This window comes from Sciurus carolinensis, chromosome 16, assembly GCF_902686445.1.
Source record: "Sciurus carolinensis chromosome 16, mSciCar1.2, whole genome shotgun sequence".
In the NCBI taxonomy this organism is placed as follows: domain Eukaryota; kingdom Metazoa; phylum Chordata; class Mammalia; order Rodentia; family Sciuridae; genus Sciurus; species Sciurus carolinensis.
In genome coordinates, this window is record NC_062228.1 from 59955170 (window position 1) to 59972837 (window position 17668).

The window sequence follows — 17668 nt, forward strand, 5'->3', positions numbered from 1 at the left end:
GGAAGAAGCTGGGAGAAGGGAAGCTGGGAGTGCGCAGAAGCTAGGGGTAAGAGAAGCATAGGAGAGGAACTGTGCACAATAAACTTCCAAAGCTTCAGACATTTGTCGTGTCTCTCTCTGCGGCCAGAGGGGACGCGATAGGGTCTCACTAAGTTCCAGGCTGACTTGGAACTTGTGATCCTCCTGTCACAGTCTTCCAAGAACTAGGATTACAGTTCAAGTATGCACTACTGCACCAAGCAATACTTTTCTTTATAAATTACCCAGTCTCAGGTATTAAGTTATAGTAACTTAAAAATGACTAAGACAGCAACTATCTCCAGGTAAGAAAGAAAGGGAAGAATAGGGGATGATATGACTTAAATTGTATTTGTATTAGTTACATCTTTCAAAAGTAAAAGTGTAAAAATAAAAAATAAAACAAATCCAACTGAAATTGAGTGACAAAATCACTTTCACATCTGGGCATGGTGGCACATAACTGTAACTCCAGTGACTTGGGAGGCTGAGACAGGAGGATTGCAAGTTTGAAGTCAGCCTCAACAACTTAGAAAGGACATAAGCAAATTAGACCATCTCAAAATCAAAAGGGCCAGTATTTAAACACCCTGGGTAAGTATTTAAACACCCCTGGGTTCAACCCCTGGTATTAAAATAAATAAATCACTCTAAACAAAGAGCAAGGGGAGGTAATAGCAGTATAATTATTTTTCACTACTGTTCTCAAAATGCTTATTAAAAGAAAAATGTAAGAATGCAGCACCACACAGCCTTGAGTGTAAGCCCACTGTTTTAACCTGATTTTGGCCTCCAAGGTATCTGGAGTTACAGTGAATGATGAAATTATCAGTTTTTTAATGATATGAAAGTAAGGAGATCTTCTTCAGAGGAGATCAAAAAGAGCAAGCAGTTTTTTTTTTTGTTTGTTTGTTTTTTTAAGCAATGACAGAAGACAAATAATTATAGAAGAAGCAAAGCAGATCCTGGGCTCCTGAAAGTGCACTCTTAAAAAAAAAAGCATGATGATTTATGCTAGCTCTAAAGATACAACAAAAAAGAAATATAGGTATTAAATATAAGTGGCAAATAAATGGCTTGGATGTTAAGCACTGTTCAACACTTAGAGAAATTGGGAGACAATAAAGTAGTTTTGCTTGAAGGAAAATCATAAAATAACCATCGAAAGCCATCTCAATCTTAAGGGGTTTTCATTACTCCAGCTTAGTTCACTGGAATAGCATTAGGCTATTTTGGTGGTTTTGATGGTTTTTCCCTTTCCACCAGACCCTTCCCAGACAATGAATGAAACAGATGTGGTTCATTCAAGCAGCCTGCCAGGGATCACCAGGGATCACCATTAGATGCTTTAATATGGTTACTTTTATATAGAACTCAAGGAAGTTCTTCCTGTCTTATTTTAGCCAAGAAACTGGTTATATGCCTCCCTTGGAGCAAGCACTACAATGAATGTGATTGTCAATGTAACTAGCTTAGAATACTGCAAAGGGCACGTGCCCTGAATGCTTTGAGTGTGACCCAGTGTCAGTCGGGGGACTTTTTTTCAGATTATTGATCATTGCCTTTGATTGAAGTTCTGTGGGGCTCTGGCACATTCATATGCTTCATGTGCCTTGGAAAGTCTTTTTTATGATACAGCAGTACAATATGACACTATGCATTACAAGCACTTTTTTACATGAGTTTAATTCCCCCAAAGGAATGTCAATGAAGTTGCATTAACTGTGTCATCAATTTATCCTAGTACCTAGTGTTCATTCCTGTTATCTGCATATTGTCCTAAAAGAAATGCCTGTCAATAATGCCTTTTTATTTTCCACTGAGCATACACCACCAAATAAGTGTAGGAATTTTGTGTTTACCATGTGAGTCTTGCAGCACTCAAGATATTTTGAATATTGGTCATGATGGCAATTTCTGTATAAAAGAACCTTAAAGGGAACATTATTTTGAGACCAAACTCCCCACCCTCACATAAATGACCATGTTAAAATAAAAACTGGCATGTTACCAGAAAACAAAACAAAACAAAACAAACAAACAAACAAACAAACAAAAAAAAACACTAGAGAGGAGGTGATAACATCAACATTTGTCCACTATGACTAGTAATGGAAGATCCTAGAGATCCACCAGAATAGACACCCAAAACAAGACTACTTGATTAGCTGGGAGGTCCTACATCTACATAAGAATGGATAGCACTGCAAATGATGACATCAGTAAAAAGGAAGTGAACACCGCCATGGGGTGTGCTCCTTCCAGGCACCAAAACACCTGAGCAAAGACAGAGTCGACCTCACTGGAACACAGAAAGGGAGTCCGTGGTGAGTGCAAGAAGCACTCAGATGGAGAGAATGCTGTGGTATTCTAATTAGCCTAATTACCCCTACCCCAGCAACAACCTTGAGAGGGAACTATTTACACAAATGAAGAGAAGACTCAGGTTTAGTAACTTACCCAGGTCATCCAGTAAAAGCATAAATTTGAATTAAAGTCAAATGAATCCTCAGCACCACAAAATTAATGAATTTTTAAAAGGTCAGATTTATTTCATTCCAAAATTCATGCCTTTGCCCCTGGGCCAATGCTATTCTGAGATAAAATAAAATTGTTCACTTTGCCCAGTAGTGCACACCTGTAATCCCAGCAGCTCTGGAGGCTGAAAAAGGAGAATTGAGAGTTCAGGGTTGGGGGGATAGCTCAGTTGGTAGAGTGCTTGCCTTGCGTGCACAAGGCCCTGGGTTCAATCCCCAGCACCACACACACACACACACAAAGAGAGTTCAAAGCCAGCCTCAGCAAAAGCAAGGCACCAAGCAACTCAGACCCTGTCTCTAAATAAAATACAAAACAGGACTAGGCATATGGCTCAGTGGTTGAGTGCCCCTGAGTTCAACCCCTGGTACCCAGAAAAATATAAAGGAATAAACTAAAAAGATCTCAGAACCCTACAATAGGAACACTGAAGTATTTAGAGCTACATATGACACTGCAACTTCGAAGAGCACCATTTTTTTTGAAAGAGAAATAAGGTGAATTAATGAATGAAGAGATGGATAGATGTTAAGTTTAAAACAAGAACATTCTTGAGTACCTGTTTGCTTTTGGTAAAGTCTTATTTAGGCATAGAAAAAGATACCCCGAAAAAACCCTAGGTTTCAGAAACATGAAAACTAAGTTGTTGAGGGGAAAAAAGAGTAATCAATGCAGAAACATTTCTATAGTTTTTCTGAATTACAAAAACTATGCAGAGAAAAGTTAAAGAGAAAATCTGAAATACACTAACATTTCAGAGTTTTTTGGGGGAGAATAGGGCTTGGAGAACTAGAAATGTTTTATCCATGTCAGAAAAACCACCCACCCACCCACCCACCACCACCTCAGAGGTGAAGTGAAGTCATCCTATGTTCCCAACACCAGCCCGGACGTTGCACTGATGTGACCATGCATTGTCCTCCTTGGAGGCCACCTTAGCCTCCAGGTCTCACCACATCACCTTGGCTGCAACCCCCAAGAAGCCCAGCTCTGACCTCAGGCCTTGGTGACTGGGCACCACTGGCTTCTGACTCAGCAAACATGTCCCAGGCCACAAACTCCCACGGGAGCTGCCTCCAGCAACCAGGGCTGTCAGCACCTCCACTTCTGGCTCCAGGCACTGGCCTATGGCAGCTGATGAGGTCAAAAGTCCTTCCTTCTGAACTCTGACCTGGGAACTTCGTGTGCATTCAAGTCCCTGAGTGACTCACTGGGGTGGCCTTCTGGGAACATTTGCCCTATGGAAGGGTTTTGGGATTTTTGCATCACTAGCCTGGGAGAGCTCTTGTTCAAACAAAAATCTGTGGCACAATAAAAAAAATTCATGTTGTCTTATTCGCTCCCTGTGCCTGAGGCCTAGCTCCTCATGAAGGGTTATGGAAAATAGTATTTCTGCACGATAGCCCTGGAAGAAAAATGAAGAGAGGTGTGGCTGGGAAGGAAGGGAAATGAACCAAGGAACAATGGGCCCTGGGGGAAAGGGGTGGATACTGAATGCTGGGTCCTAAACTTTGAACTTCCCCCAAGGCTAGTTAGTTCTGAACGGAAGCACAACAAATACCAATGGGTGAGATTTAAGTACTCATTCCTCCCAATCTGGACTCTTATCTCCCCAAACAATGAGTTTCAATCTTTTTACAATTACTCTCCTAAGTTAAAGTTTTAACCTGTTCAACTAGCCCCTGATGGTCAAAACCGCACAAGCACAGCTTCCATTAATTATATATCATTATACCCTATAAAACCAAAATAACCTCTGAAAGCACCCAGAAACCACTCTGGACATGGGAACTCATGCAAGAGATCTTATTAAGTGTCAGGCAGAGTGTCTGTCTGCAGGGAGAGAGAGAGAGAGAGAGAGAGAGAGATAGAGAATGAGTGAGACAGTGAGAAAGAGTGAGGAGGAGAGAAAGAGAGAGAGAGAGAGAGAGAAGAGAGAGAATGAGAGTGAGAGCAATTGAGAGAGTCAGTGAGTGAGAAGAGAGAGAGAGAGGGAGGGAGAGGAAAAAGCGAGGGAGAGAGCAATAGAGCACATGCAAGAGTAAGAGCAAGGGAGAGAAGAGAATGGTGGTGGAGCTATTCTTAAGTGGTTTAATTTCATGGGCTAATAACAATGGACCAATGACTGCAGAGAATGTTCATTGGCTGATGAGTGGACCAATGGCTGACTAGGATGTTCATAGACTGACAATCTAGGTTGTAAAATGGTGTGTGTGTGTGGGGGGGAAGAATACTGGCAGCAGCTGATGTCAATATTCCTCCCTTTGTTTTTATAGATACTGGGGTGGAATGATGGTCTTACTTCTGTAGCTTCTCCCTGCTGGTTAGGGGTGAAGAGTCTCATTCATGTAAAAAAAAAAGGGGGGGGGATTAGGGAGGGCTTTAGGTGGGAGCAGAATTTTTGGAGTGAGAATTTTTGTCAATATTGAATCACAGGTCTTGACTTGGGGTGTCAGGGGCTGGTAGTCTTGAAGGAGAAGCGGTTGATTGACTGATTGGCTGGTGAACTTGTGTGTGTCTGCCAGTTCTGGAACTTGTTTATCTTATCTTGTAGAAACTTCTATAGGAAGTTTACCAGGCATGTTCCTTTTTAGGAAGATCTATAGACCTTAAAATGACCAAAAATTTCTGACTCTGGCAGTTTCCTGCCTAGGAATCTCTTTTGTAGCCTCCAATCTTACTTATTCTTGGGGCTAACACAAGTGTACATCTTAAGTTCCAATAAAGAAACTATTGTCTTTCCTTTTAAACTCAGTTTTATGCCTGTATTTTGGTTATAAATGTTTTTGCTAGGTGTTCAAGACCAAGCTGGTCAAATTGACCTTGTTCCTATCTGCTGTTAAGGGTCAGCTGAATTCCCACAGGAGTTACTCATGGAGAACTTGAAAGCAGCTTCTTAGCTTCTTTAGTGCCATTTGCTAGGTAGGGTCTCCTTGATGAGGTGCCTCCATTTTTCAATGACCCTCCTCTGCAGCTGGTGTGCTTATCAGTTTCTCATCCTCTAGTGGTCTCACCAATCTCCCTGATTAGGAGATCAAGTGGTCCAGAGTTACAAAGCTCCTTAGAGAAGCTCTCCCACTCCCTGGGTTCAGGCTGACTCAGAGGGCAAGAGGCAAATACTGTTTTTTTGGTTTTTTTTTTTTGTTTGTTTGTTTTTGTTTTTGGTGCTGGGGATCGAACCCAGGGCCTTGTGCTTACAAGGTTAATCTTGATCTTAAACTTGATTTTAAACATCCAGCAAGCTACTCTCACCAGTCATAAAGTAAGGGTACTGAGTTTTAACTCTAATATTTATGACTTTATAGTCATTTACCCCCTTTTATTTAATTGAGGTCTATATTATCTTGTCCTATAGGTGATGGCTTATTATCTCAAGTTAATTTAGGTTGTTTGTTCTTGAAGCAGTACTTCTGCAAAACATTAATCAGGCAATAGTTACAGAGTTTACAAGGAAAATACAAAATGGAATTAACAGTAAAACATTTAATTTGTGTAATAGCTATCTTGAATTTTGCCTGAGATATACATGATATCCCCTGTTTGAGATCACAGTAATTTTACAACAAAAAACAATCTTTAGAATTTCAAATAAGCTGAAGTCTGGTTTATTTTGGAGCCATTATGACATGCAGCAGGATGGGACACAGAGCCTTATCTCAGGTAAGACCGGGCTCTTTTCAAATCTAAAGTGTTCTAGTTCTGAAGTTGATACATGTATTGTTTCCTGAGTCTATGTGAATGTTAGTTAACACAATGATATTACATCCAAAACATAAATCAAGGAAAGGCCGAGAGAGATTTTAATTGTCCTTTTGTGCAGCAAAGTGGCAAAATGTTTTCATGTTTCAAGATATTAACCTTTAAACAAATCAGACTCTAATAGGTCCTATTATAGAACATTAAATGATATAAATAAATCCCCAATACTATTCTTATTGACACAAAGAGGGGTGAGAGTGAAGAGAAGGTTTGAACATAGTGAATCTCTACCCACTTGCTGCTGCATTGACAGAAGTTGTATAAGTCCCATTCTCCAGCCAAGAGGAGTCTAACTTATATTGGGGTCAGACTGTGTTGCAATGGAAAATGGGCCTGTGAGGTTTGAGACCTGGAGTCAAATGGAGAGGCTAAATGTTTTTGAGGAGACAGCCAAGGGGTAGAGGTTGTAGAGAATTTTAGATTGGACAGAGCCCATGACTAAGAGTTCTAAGGAGCCCAGAGAAGGGAAACAGGAGAGGAAGGGACATTCCCACAACTTTTCTGGTTTCCCACATAGGAGTGGACCATCAGTGAGGGTCATTGCCATCCCTGACAGGTAGGTCTGTGGCCAAAGCAGAGGGAGACCCTTGTAAGGAAAAATGCAGCTCCCTAGCAGCGCCCCTAGCGGTGGACAGTTGGGCAGGTCTAGCTGGCTGAAAGGCTTTGGCCAGCATTTGGTATTTTAATTTTTGGTTTTTTTCTTCCCTTCCATTATAAACCTTGAATGCCACTGCTAGAACCTCTGCAGTGGGGTAAGGGACCCCCTATCCAACTGCCTCAATGTAGCCTTTATGTCAGGGTAACTTTGGGAAAAATAATAAGTCATAAGTAACTGCCATCCCTCTGGAGTTTCAGGATCCTGGTTAGTATACCTGAGCATGGCCTCTGTGAGGTGACTTAGAAATGCTGATGGGTTTTCAGTTCTGTCCTGTATTACTTCCTGAAGTTTGTCATAGTTAATGGGTTTAATGGCAGCTTTTCATAGACCTGCAAGGATGCGGGTTTGAAACTCATCCAGCCGCAGACACCCAGCCTCTGTATTATAGTTCCATAGGGGTTCCCTATCTGGTACTTCTTCAGCCCTAATGGGGTGGGTTGGGGTCGATTGATGAATCTCATCTGCATAATTGTGCACCTGTTCCCAAACTCTCCTGCATTCCTCAGAGGTTATGGTTTTGGACATGATCATGTAAATGTCATGCCAGGTAAGGTTATAAGACTGGGTAAGGTACTGAAATTCCTTAATGAAGTTTGCAGTGTTGGAGGTGAAGGAGCCTAGCCACTTCTCTATTTGGGACAGATCAGACAGTGAAAAAGGAACATGGACTCTGATTACTCCCTCCTCGACAGCCACCTCCCATAAAGGAGCTAGAACATGTGCACCAGACCACATGGTGGGAGGACATGGTGCACCGAGTGGAGGAGCAGAAGGAGAAATGGAATGAGGCAAAGGAGAGGAATGAACAGGGGTTTCTGCAGCAGGAGGCCTGTAATGGGATGATTCATCAGCTGGATCAAACTCAGAAGAGAAGGAAGTGTTAAAAGTGGGAGGAGAAGCCAAGAGAATGTGTTCAGATTTTTAAGGAGAGCAAAGATTAGGTTTAGCATGAAACAAAGGAAAAACATGAAGGGGAAAAGTCTCTTTCCATTCACCAGGTCGCCCACATATGTACTTAATTATACCTAGTATAATTATACATATAATTATACCTAGTATAATACTGGGATCTAGGATGTCATAAATAGACCATTCTGATTTACTATCTAAAGGACAGGTTGGCTCTAATTCAGGGAACAGGTGAAGGTGCTTGGGATTGTTTAGTAAACATCTCAAGGGCGAGTTTGCCAGGGTAGAGGTCCTGGATTCCATGGCAAAGACTGAGAAACACCTAAGTTAGTGCTCAAGGCATCCCATGAGCACATGTTAGGTAATGAGAAGGTAGTGCAAAGGTCTGGTCATCACACAGTACCAGGGCCTACCGGGCAATAGCCGAGAGGGTTTGAGGACCTGATCAGGATTTCGAGCGTGAGAAATGAGCCTCAACCCTGAGAGAGAGTCTCCATCATAAAATCAGGAATCCACCCAGCAAATAAGACCAACTATGGGGACCAACTGTAACTTTGAAAGTTGTGGATGGGGGTACCCCCACACCTCAGCAGCCTCGAGAGCCCCAGATACTCAACGGTTGCTTCTTAGGTCAGCAGAGGTGTGTTTTAGTCAGTCTAGGGGGACCTGCCTAAGGGGAACTCACCAATTTGAAGTCCAGTGTTGCATGCAGAAAACTGGGTGTCCAGGTAAATGGAAGGTGAGGTGAGTCTGTGTCCACAGGCACTGGGGCATTGGATGGGGTTCCGCTTACTTAGTCAGCAGAAGGACCCATCTCAAGTCCACTGCACCAGATGTAAGGAAAAATGCAGCTCAACCTGGGACCTGGCAGTTCCAGCCCCTCCCACGGAACTGCTGCTCCGCACGCCCATCTCAGTTGCTGCTTGACAATAGCTCCCAGAAAAATCCACGGTGGACACAGGGCCTCACGCAAGATACTTTATTAGCATCTGCTCCGGGGTGAAAAGAAGGGAAAAGAGAGAGATGGTGTGGACGCTTCTCCCAGATATTGGAATCTCCCAGGCTGGAAGGAACCAATAGTAGAGGAGAATACTTACAAGCTGACTGATGAACCAAAAGCTTGCTAGCATGTTAGGACTTAATGTGGGAAGCAGGAAAATGGCTGTAGCGTAGGCCGGAAATTCCTGTAACGTAAGAGGCGGGCGGAGCACAGATTGACGAGTGGTTGGGAGGCGGGGAGAACTGGCTGCACCTGGAAGGGCAGAGTATCGGTTTTGTATTACAACCCTGACTCAACAATGGGGCTGAGAGAGAGAGAGAGAGAGAGAGAGAGTGTGAGTTAGTGAGTTAGTTTAGGGCCACTGTAGAAGCACTCTGAGGACTCACCACAGTAGAGGGAAGGCTGTCCAGAGTCTAATTCTGTGGTGGGCAAGGAGGTCAGTAACAGCAAGAGACAGAAACACCCTATGGTGGATATTGGCCAGGGAGGAGGGGGCATAGTCAAGGCAGCTCAGATCTCCACGAGGAGAGAGTCAGCAGGCAATGATGGTGGATCCCATCTGGGGTTTCATCACAGAAAGACTTTCCTATCCAGAAACGTTTTCTTCTCCCTTCTCCCTAATCCAAAGTAACTGTCTTTGTGAATGGGTAATGATTTCACAGAAGAGCTATGTTCTGGAAAAAAATTTGTTTCTTCTGTAATTAGAGAAAAGGGTAACTTCTACATGGTTTACATTTTAAAGACAGAAAGAGAATTAAGTTTGATCTCATGTTTGTGTAAGCTCAGGGGCATGGTTAGCGGCCAAATTAAATCAGGCAGAAAGTGGCCAAAGCAAGTTTTATTAGAATTTGGCCCTCGGGTGAAATTCCCAGTCCCCAGGGTAAGGGTAGGGAGCTGGAGAAAATCGCGTGTGGCCCCGGCTGCCCAGGGTCTTTATAGGCCAGAATGGGCAGGGGTCCTGCTGAGTGACAGGTGGAGTTAAGGGTCAGCAGGTGGAGTTAAAGGTCAGTGGAGTTAAGGTTCCACAAGTGGAGTTAAGGGTCAACAGGTGGAGTTTTGTTGTCCGTTTGATGGATTACCGTTTGGCCCACTGCCCTTCATCTCAGTTGCTCTGCTCTCTCTCCTACAGTCGCCCAAATTCTGACCCAACAGTTTGAAGTGACAAACTAAAGTTAGCTTAGGTTTAAATTCTTGATGAACTTGTACACTACTCGTCCATTTGGATCCTCAGGGAAAAGCCAGGAAATTCTTAAGGCTTTATGGGAACATGCTCTTTTTTTTTTTTTCTTGCAGTGCTAGGGATTGAACCCAGGGCCTTGTGCTTGCAAGGCAAGCACTCTACCAACTGAGCTATATCCCCAGCCCCTCTTTTCTTTTCAGGTGCTTGATACTAAAGAAAAACATCTTTTTCTGCTTCTACTAAATATGTTTTTATACCTAGAATCTTTATTTTTTTGTTCACATTCTGAAACAACTCTTATGAAATTTCTGCATTTAGATAAATTAAGATGAAATATTTTGTTGTGTACCATACTCTGAAACAGTTGAAATTTTGGGATCCCTTTGTACATAGAATTAAACCTGTTAGGGCTTATGTCTTAGTAACCTTGTTTTTAGTGATGACACAAAGCAATTTTTTAAGGAGTTCGCATGTAAATTAATCAGAGTCTCTAACAAACACATTTGAGTAACCCCATACATGTCAAATCTAATGAAAAAAAAACAAGATATCAGACAAGTGTATTGTATGGTTTATGCTGTCTCTTTCCTGTTGAAGAAAAGTCCTAGAAACAATTGATATTAGTCATTTTATAGACATAACATTTTATTAATTTGGCCACCTGGAGACTTGTGAGGTAAGTAATTTCAAAGACATTTCACCTTCATTTGTTTACCCAATATTAAATTGGCCCTTTTTAAATTATGGAATTTGGATCCATTTTAAAATTTTAGTTCATGAGTGCTATATTCAGATGCACTTATATAGACAAACAAGAGTTGAGAACCTGACGTCAGAATTTTTGAGAGAGAGAGAGAGAGAGAGAGAGAGAGAGCGCAAAATGGAGCCTCAATCCTAGAATTTCCACCATAAAAATTGGGGACCCACCCATCAGAGTCAAAGTTGGAGTAGGAGGAGGGATTAAGAGGGGGAGAAGAAGCCAGAAGGAGGTGTTCAGGTTTGCATGAAGACCAAAGATCAGGTTTATCATGCAAAAAAGAGAAAGCTTGAAGATAGGGAATTCCTTTCCATCTGCCCACTCGATCACAGAAGTTGTATGCCATTATATGGTCATTTTGGATTGATTATCTAAAGGATAAGTTTTGGTGGTTTTAGGCCAGGGGTCAGGTAAAGGGGTTTAAGATTGTCTAGTAGACATCCCAGGGGTAAATCTAGGGGAATGGAGGACCCAGATCCCATTGTGGAGACTGATACAGCTGAGTCAGTGTCCAAGGTGTCCTGAGGTCACAGACTAGTCAGCTGGAGACAAGAATGCAGCACAGTGATGGGGTCGTCATCCGACCATCAGTGGGTGCTGGGCAAGAGTCAAGAGAGTTCAGAACCTGATGTCAGAATTTTCAAGAGAGAGAGCGCAAAGGGGAGCCTCAAACCTGAGAATTTCCACCATAAAAATTGGGGACCCACCCATCAGATAAGGTCAACAAAGGGGGCCAGCTGTCATGGCTGGGGAACCCCCACTCCTGAACCGCCTTCAGGGCACCAGAAAATCAACAGTCACATCTCAAGGTCAGCCAAGGAGTGTTTTAAGTTGACCTAGTGGAAAACTCACCAATCTGAAGCCTGTTTCTGGATATGGAGGATTAGTGTCCAGGCAAATGGAAGGTGAGACCAACGTCCCAGAATCTGGGGCAACAGATGGGATTCCATCTGTCTAAGTGGCAGAGAAGAGCCCATGCAAGTCACCGCACCAATGAAAGCACCCATAAACCACTCTGGATGCGGGAACTCATGCAGGAGATTTTATTAAGTGGACAGGCAGAGTGTCTGCCCACAGAGTGTGTGTGTGTGTGTGTGTGTGTGAGAGAGAGAGAGAGAGAGAGAGAGAGAGAGAGAGAGAGAGAGAGAGAAGAAGAAGAAGGAGGAGGAGGAGGAGGAGGAGGAGGAGGAGGAAGACAGTGATAGAGCGCATGCAAGAGTGAGAGCGAGGGAGAGAGAGAGAGAGAGAGAATGGTGGTGGAGCTATTCTTAAATAGTTGAATTTTGTGGGCTAATAACAATGGACCGATGACTGCCGAGAATGTTCACAGGCTGAGGAGTGGACCAGTGGATGGCTAGGATGTTCTCAGACTGACAATCTAGGTTGTAAAATGGTGTGTGGGGGGGGCACAATACTGGCAGCAGCTGATGCCAATACCCTATGTAAGTGAGGGCTGTTTTCCCAGCTGGAAAGTGCATCCCTACAGCACTGGAGTCCACGAAGGAATAAAGTCTTCTCGGGATCCATAGATTCCTGTCCTTTTGCACTTACACCTCCCAGCTATAACAGCAGTAAGCTGCAGCAGAGAAAATCAAACACTGTTTAAACACTAAGACGATATAAGTTGGCCTAATATACCTTTACGGGCATTTCCAAAGTCATTAAAACTATCCCAGCCAGCTTGGCCCACTGTATCCCCAGGCATAGTGTGTTCGATGCCCCAGGATCAGGGTGCTGAGTATTGCCCCCACCACCATTTTACAACCCAGATCATCAGTCTGTGAACATCCTAGCCAGCCATTGGTCCACTCGTCAGCCTGCAAACTTTCTCAGCAGTCATTGGTCCAGATTGTTAGCCCGCAAACCTCCTCATCAGCCATTGGTCCATTGTTATTAGTCCATGAAATTCCACTATTTAAGAATAGCTCCCAGGGTTAGGGTTGTGGCTCAGTGGTAGAGCACTTGTCTGGCATGTGTGAGGACCTGGGTTCAATCCTTAGCACCACATATTAATAAAATAAAAGTCCATTGGCAATGAAAAAATAAATTAAAAAGTACAGCTCCCATATGATAACACAAATGGTTTGACTCTACTTTGTGTACTATCAGAGAAACAATAGTTGTACCCATTTTGTGTAAAATCAAAATATATAAAAATGAATAGCTCCCCCACCATTCTCTCTCTCTCTCTCCCTCTCCCCCTTTTCCCCTCTCTCCCTATCTCCCTCTATTTTCCCCTCACTCTCACACTCTTGCTCTCTCTTGCTCTCTTTTTCTCTCTCTCTCTCATCCTGTGGACAGACACAGCCTGTCTGCTTACTAAAATCTCTTGCATGAGTTCCCACATCTGGAGTGGTTTCTGGATGCTTTCACTGAGGACACAGGGGTCAAGGTGTCCACAGGCCATTTCTCCATGGGGCCATGCCCTGTGTGTAGAGTCCCCAGTGGACTTGAAGTGGCCCTTGCTTTCCTCCATCTCCCTCCTCATTCCCTCCCCTGCCCACCAATTTCAGACTTGAACCTCGGTCCTGGTGCTCCATAGCTGGTGACAGGAGCCAGAAACTCCTGTCCTTTGCCTCCTGGTCCCTTAACAATGCCCATAACTGATTTGGGCTTTGTCCTTGGACTGAGACCATGTTCTATACCCTTAAAAGATGAAATAAATAGAATGTAGGATTCAACAGACATGGTACCTTACTTGCAAAGCATAAAATACTATTTATGGCCCTATACCAAAAATGTTCATTGACCTTTAGGGTCAAAGCATTGTTTCTGTAGGGAATAAAGTACAACTTGATTTTATTTTTCCCATGGTATAATTCATTGCCCTAGCACCCTTCAAAAAATAGTTGTAATAAAGAATTTGATGGGTCTTTGTACCTGTGGTCAAGGTTGGAGCTTTGAGCCATGTGATATCAGTCTGACCTCTGGGGAGTGGGAGAGAGATTGAGTTCAACCCAATTGATCATGCCTATGTAATGGATCTCAATAAAATTATGAATGGGAAACTCAGGAGGGATTCCCTGGTTGATAATACTCTACTAAATATTGTTAGCCATCAATGCTGGGAGGGTAACACATTCCTAAGAAGACCAAAGATTCATGTTTGGAACTCCCACCCTTCCCTCTGGAGTCTCCTCTTTTGCTGGTTCAAACTTGTATTCATTATAAATAAATCTGTAATCCTAAGTATAATGCTCCCAGTGACTTCTGAGTCTTTCTCACCTAAGGTGGTGATCTGTTGAACCAGAGGCTTGTGGAAAACCCCAAATTTGAAGTCAGTTGGTCAGAAGTGTGGATTGCCCAGGGGACTTCTGAACTTGCAGTTAGTGGATGAATTGAGAACTGTGTTCTTTTGAGGGGGAGTGGGAGTAGGTACTTGGAATTGAACCAGGGGTGCTCTACTAATGAGCTACATCTCCAGCCTTTTTTTTTCTTTTATTTTTTTGTTGCCACCCACAGCAACAATCCTGTGGGAATTTATCAGAGGCAGACTGGGAATGAACTACTTCTATTATTTTTTGCTGGGCTGCTTTTTTGCTTGCTTGCTTGTTCGCTAGTTTATAGAGGAAGAGAGGCTTGCTTGCTTTTAGAAGTGCTATGCTTTCAGAGAGGCTACACTTTCAGAGGTGCTACTTCTTAGAGGTCTGCTTCTTCTTCTTAGAGGTGCGCCTTAGTGGTGCATCCTACGTCCTATCAGAGGTGCTGCTTATCAGAGGTGCTTCCTATAGGTGCGTTCCTTTCCCAGCTGAAGAGAATGTCTTATATACACTAAAGCAGCCAATCAGCTTAGGATTAAGTAGCACGATTGGAGCACGGCCACAGTACCAATCAAGAATGAGGAACATCTGTTGATCAACCAATCAGGCAAAAGGTAATGAGAGATCACGCCATATTAACACTAATTATGCGCCACTTCTTGGCCCAACACCAACCGCCATCCTAGAGCCACTTAAACATGTCTCCACAATTTTTGAGACAAGAATTTGCTAATTTTCTAAAGGTAGTCTTGAACTTGTGATCCTCCTGCCTCAACGCCCCTAGTAGATGGGATTACAGTCATGTGCCACCACTTCTGGTGAGGACTATATTCTTAACTTCAAGTTTGCTAGTTCTGTATAATAACCTTTTTGCACTGATTTGTAATGCTTAGTTATATAGCCAATTTTCACATGCATGGGTAATTTTCTGAGTTGTTATATTTTGGAATATGTACCTATCCCTGTACCGAAATCACACTTTTATTTTCTATAGATGGATGATAAACTTCATTTTACATTAAATACAGAAAAATCCTTAATATATTTCTGTGTTAGAATTGTTTAAAATATTCTTGATTCTTTGTCACCTGTGAAAATTTTAGAACTAGTCTGTCTAGGATTATAAAAAGTCCTGTTGAGAATGTTTTTTGGTTATGTATCAATAGAAAACCCAAATCCTATACCATACTAAAGAGACTGTAACTTCATTTGTTTTTTAAGTCCATAGAGAGTTGGAAAACAGTTTAAGGGATTTCCAGATTGCATGAGCACTTGAGTCTGTGGACAAAACCAAAGATTTACTTCTCACTCTTAATGCATGTGCATGAGGGTGGGTTGTCTGGGAGTTCTATTCACACCACCATTGTCCTCACTCAGGCAGGACCCAGGTGGAAGGAAGGAATCACTTCCTGGAATATTACTGGTTACTAGGGAAGATGGAACCAGAACATAGGAAAATATACATTGGTTCCTAAGGCTTCTATTGAGAAATAAAGGGCTCTACTCTTGCTTCTTTGACTACAGCAGATCACATGCAGTTAAGAAATGCATGAATGTATTTTTCAAATGAGTGGAGAAATACATTCCTTCCATGTATCTGTAAGGACAGTGATTTTGTATGTTTATGAACAGCCCCAGTGATGATGTTTTCAAAGACTGAACTACTGGGGGTATGGAATATAAAAGGGTGGCAGGAATGGAGGTACCACGGTGCATATGACTGCAGTCATAGAAAGCTTCATTGGCATTTTAAATCAGAGGGGCTGAACCACATGTCTGAAATTACACTGACAAAACTAAGGACATCATGGCCTAAACTAAAACTACTAGATTAAAAAGGACAAGACATTGACTTTTGTTGCTGCCCGCAGCAACAATCCCACGGGAATTTATCAGAGGCAGACTAGGAATGAACTACTTCTCTTAGAGGAAGAGAGGCTTGCTTAGAGGAAGAGAGGCTCGCTTGCTTTTAGAGGTGCTACACTTTCAGAGGTGCTACTTCTTAGAAGTCTGCTGCTGCTTCTTAGAGGTGCTCTTAAAAGTGCATCCCAAGTCCTATCAGAGGTGCTGCTTATCAGAGGTGCTTCCTATAGGTGCATTCTTAGTCCTCCTCCCAGGTGAAGAGAATGTCTTATATATAAACAATCAGCTTAGGATTAAGTAGCACGGTAGGAGCACGGATGCCATGCTACCAATCAAGAAAGAATGAGGAAAACGTGTGGACCATGAGTGAAGAGACATCAACCAATCAGGCAAAAGGTCATGAGAGATCACACCATGTTAACACTAATTATGCGCCACCTCTTGGCCCAAGGCCAGTCACCATCCTAGAGTCACTTAAACATGTCTCTACAGATTTTATCAAAATTCTTTGCAACATCTTCGGAACACATGTACATTGGAATAGCCTCACCCACACTAGGAGAACTAAACTAGTTATCCAGCTTATGTATTAGAAGGTTAGTCAGTAATACCAGATGTACACTTTTGCCTTCTCTCTTCTGGTCCAATAATTTTATAAATCTCTGGGATATTGTGTTCATTATTTTTACTTCATATTATAAATTGTCAATAATATTAAAAAATAGCCCATAATTCTTGGATATACCCACCACCCAGCATCATACCTTGCCTTCTTTTTGTTAAGATTGTTTCTGTGATTGAGGGATTGTGAGGCACAGCAGCAATCCTTGGGTTTATGTAATCCACTGCAGGGTGTGGGCTGGGAAATAGTCTTGATGTCAAAAACACGGGAATCCAACCCAGTGATGACAAAGGCCCTCAAGAAGAACATAACCAGCTTAGTACTTGAGGGACACATCTCCAACATGCCAGCTCTCCTGAAAACCCACTACCAGTTTGGGGGCTGTCGCCTGATAAAATGGAAAGGTACAACTGGAGAAGCGTGTACCATGTAGTCAGAGGGAATCATGACAAACTCCCCAATATTTATTGTTTCTGAGGCGTCTTCCGACCAGCCCCCATATTGCTGATAACTGGCAAAGGTGAACTAGTGATTCTGAAACTGAACCTTCCTCCTCTTGTTCTTCTCCCTGGAGAAGCTAGGGTGGCAAGAGCACCAGAACACCAAATGATGGGGTCAGCTGCACGCTCTACGGTCACCAACCCACATCACGGTCACCGAAAACGGGATCACAAGTGCTGGACTACGGACGAGTGTGCCAAGCAGGGGGAAGTTTATTTAACCTTCGGCCTCGCGAGATCATGGAGACACTCTAACGGGTAAGTTTGGTTTAGAATTCTAATCCAACATAAAGAAGGATTGGCTTTTCCTTTTCCTTCCTTCTCTCTCGACCCCCGACGCAGGGCTGTCAGCTCAGCGGCGCGGTCCGCTCCGATCCCTTTTCCTTATTCCGCCGCTCCTCCTCCCCGGCGCGGTCTGGCTTCCTTCCTCGCACCACTCTCTCCCGGCCTTCAGCCTCGGTGGGGCACGTGATGTTGGCGTCTCCGGACTTGGGAACCGCTCCAGCCCCGGGGAGAAGCCCCGCCTCCCGCGGGATCCGCTCTCCCCATTGGCTCGCTACTTCTCCGCCTTTCCTGAACGGAAACCACGCCCCGCCCACAAAGG

At 43.2% G+C, this 17668-nt stretch overlaps 1 pseudogene; it reads left to right on the forward strand.

The window, feature by feature from the left end:
• Positions 1-824: 824 nt before the first annotated feature.
• LOC124966178 (cofilin-2-like) lies at positions 825-1171 on the forward strand (annotated as a pseudogene).
• The last annotated feature ends 16497 nt before the right edge of the window (positions 1172-17668 follow it).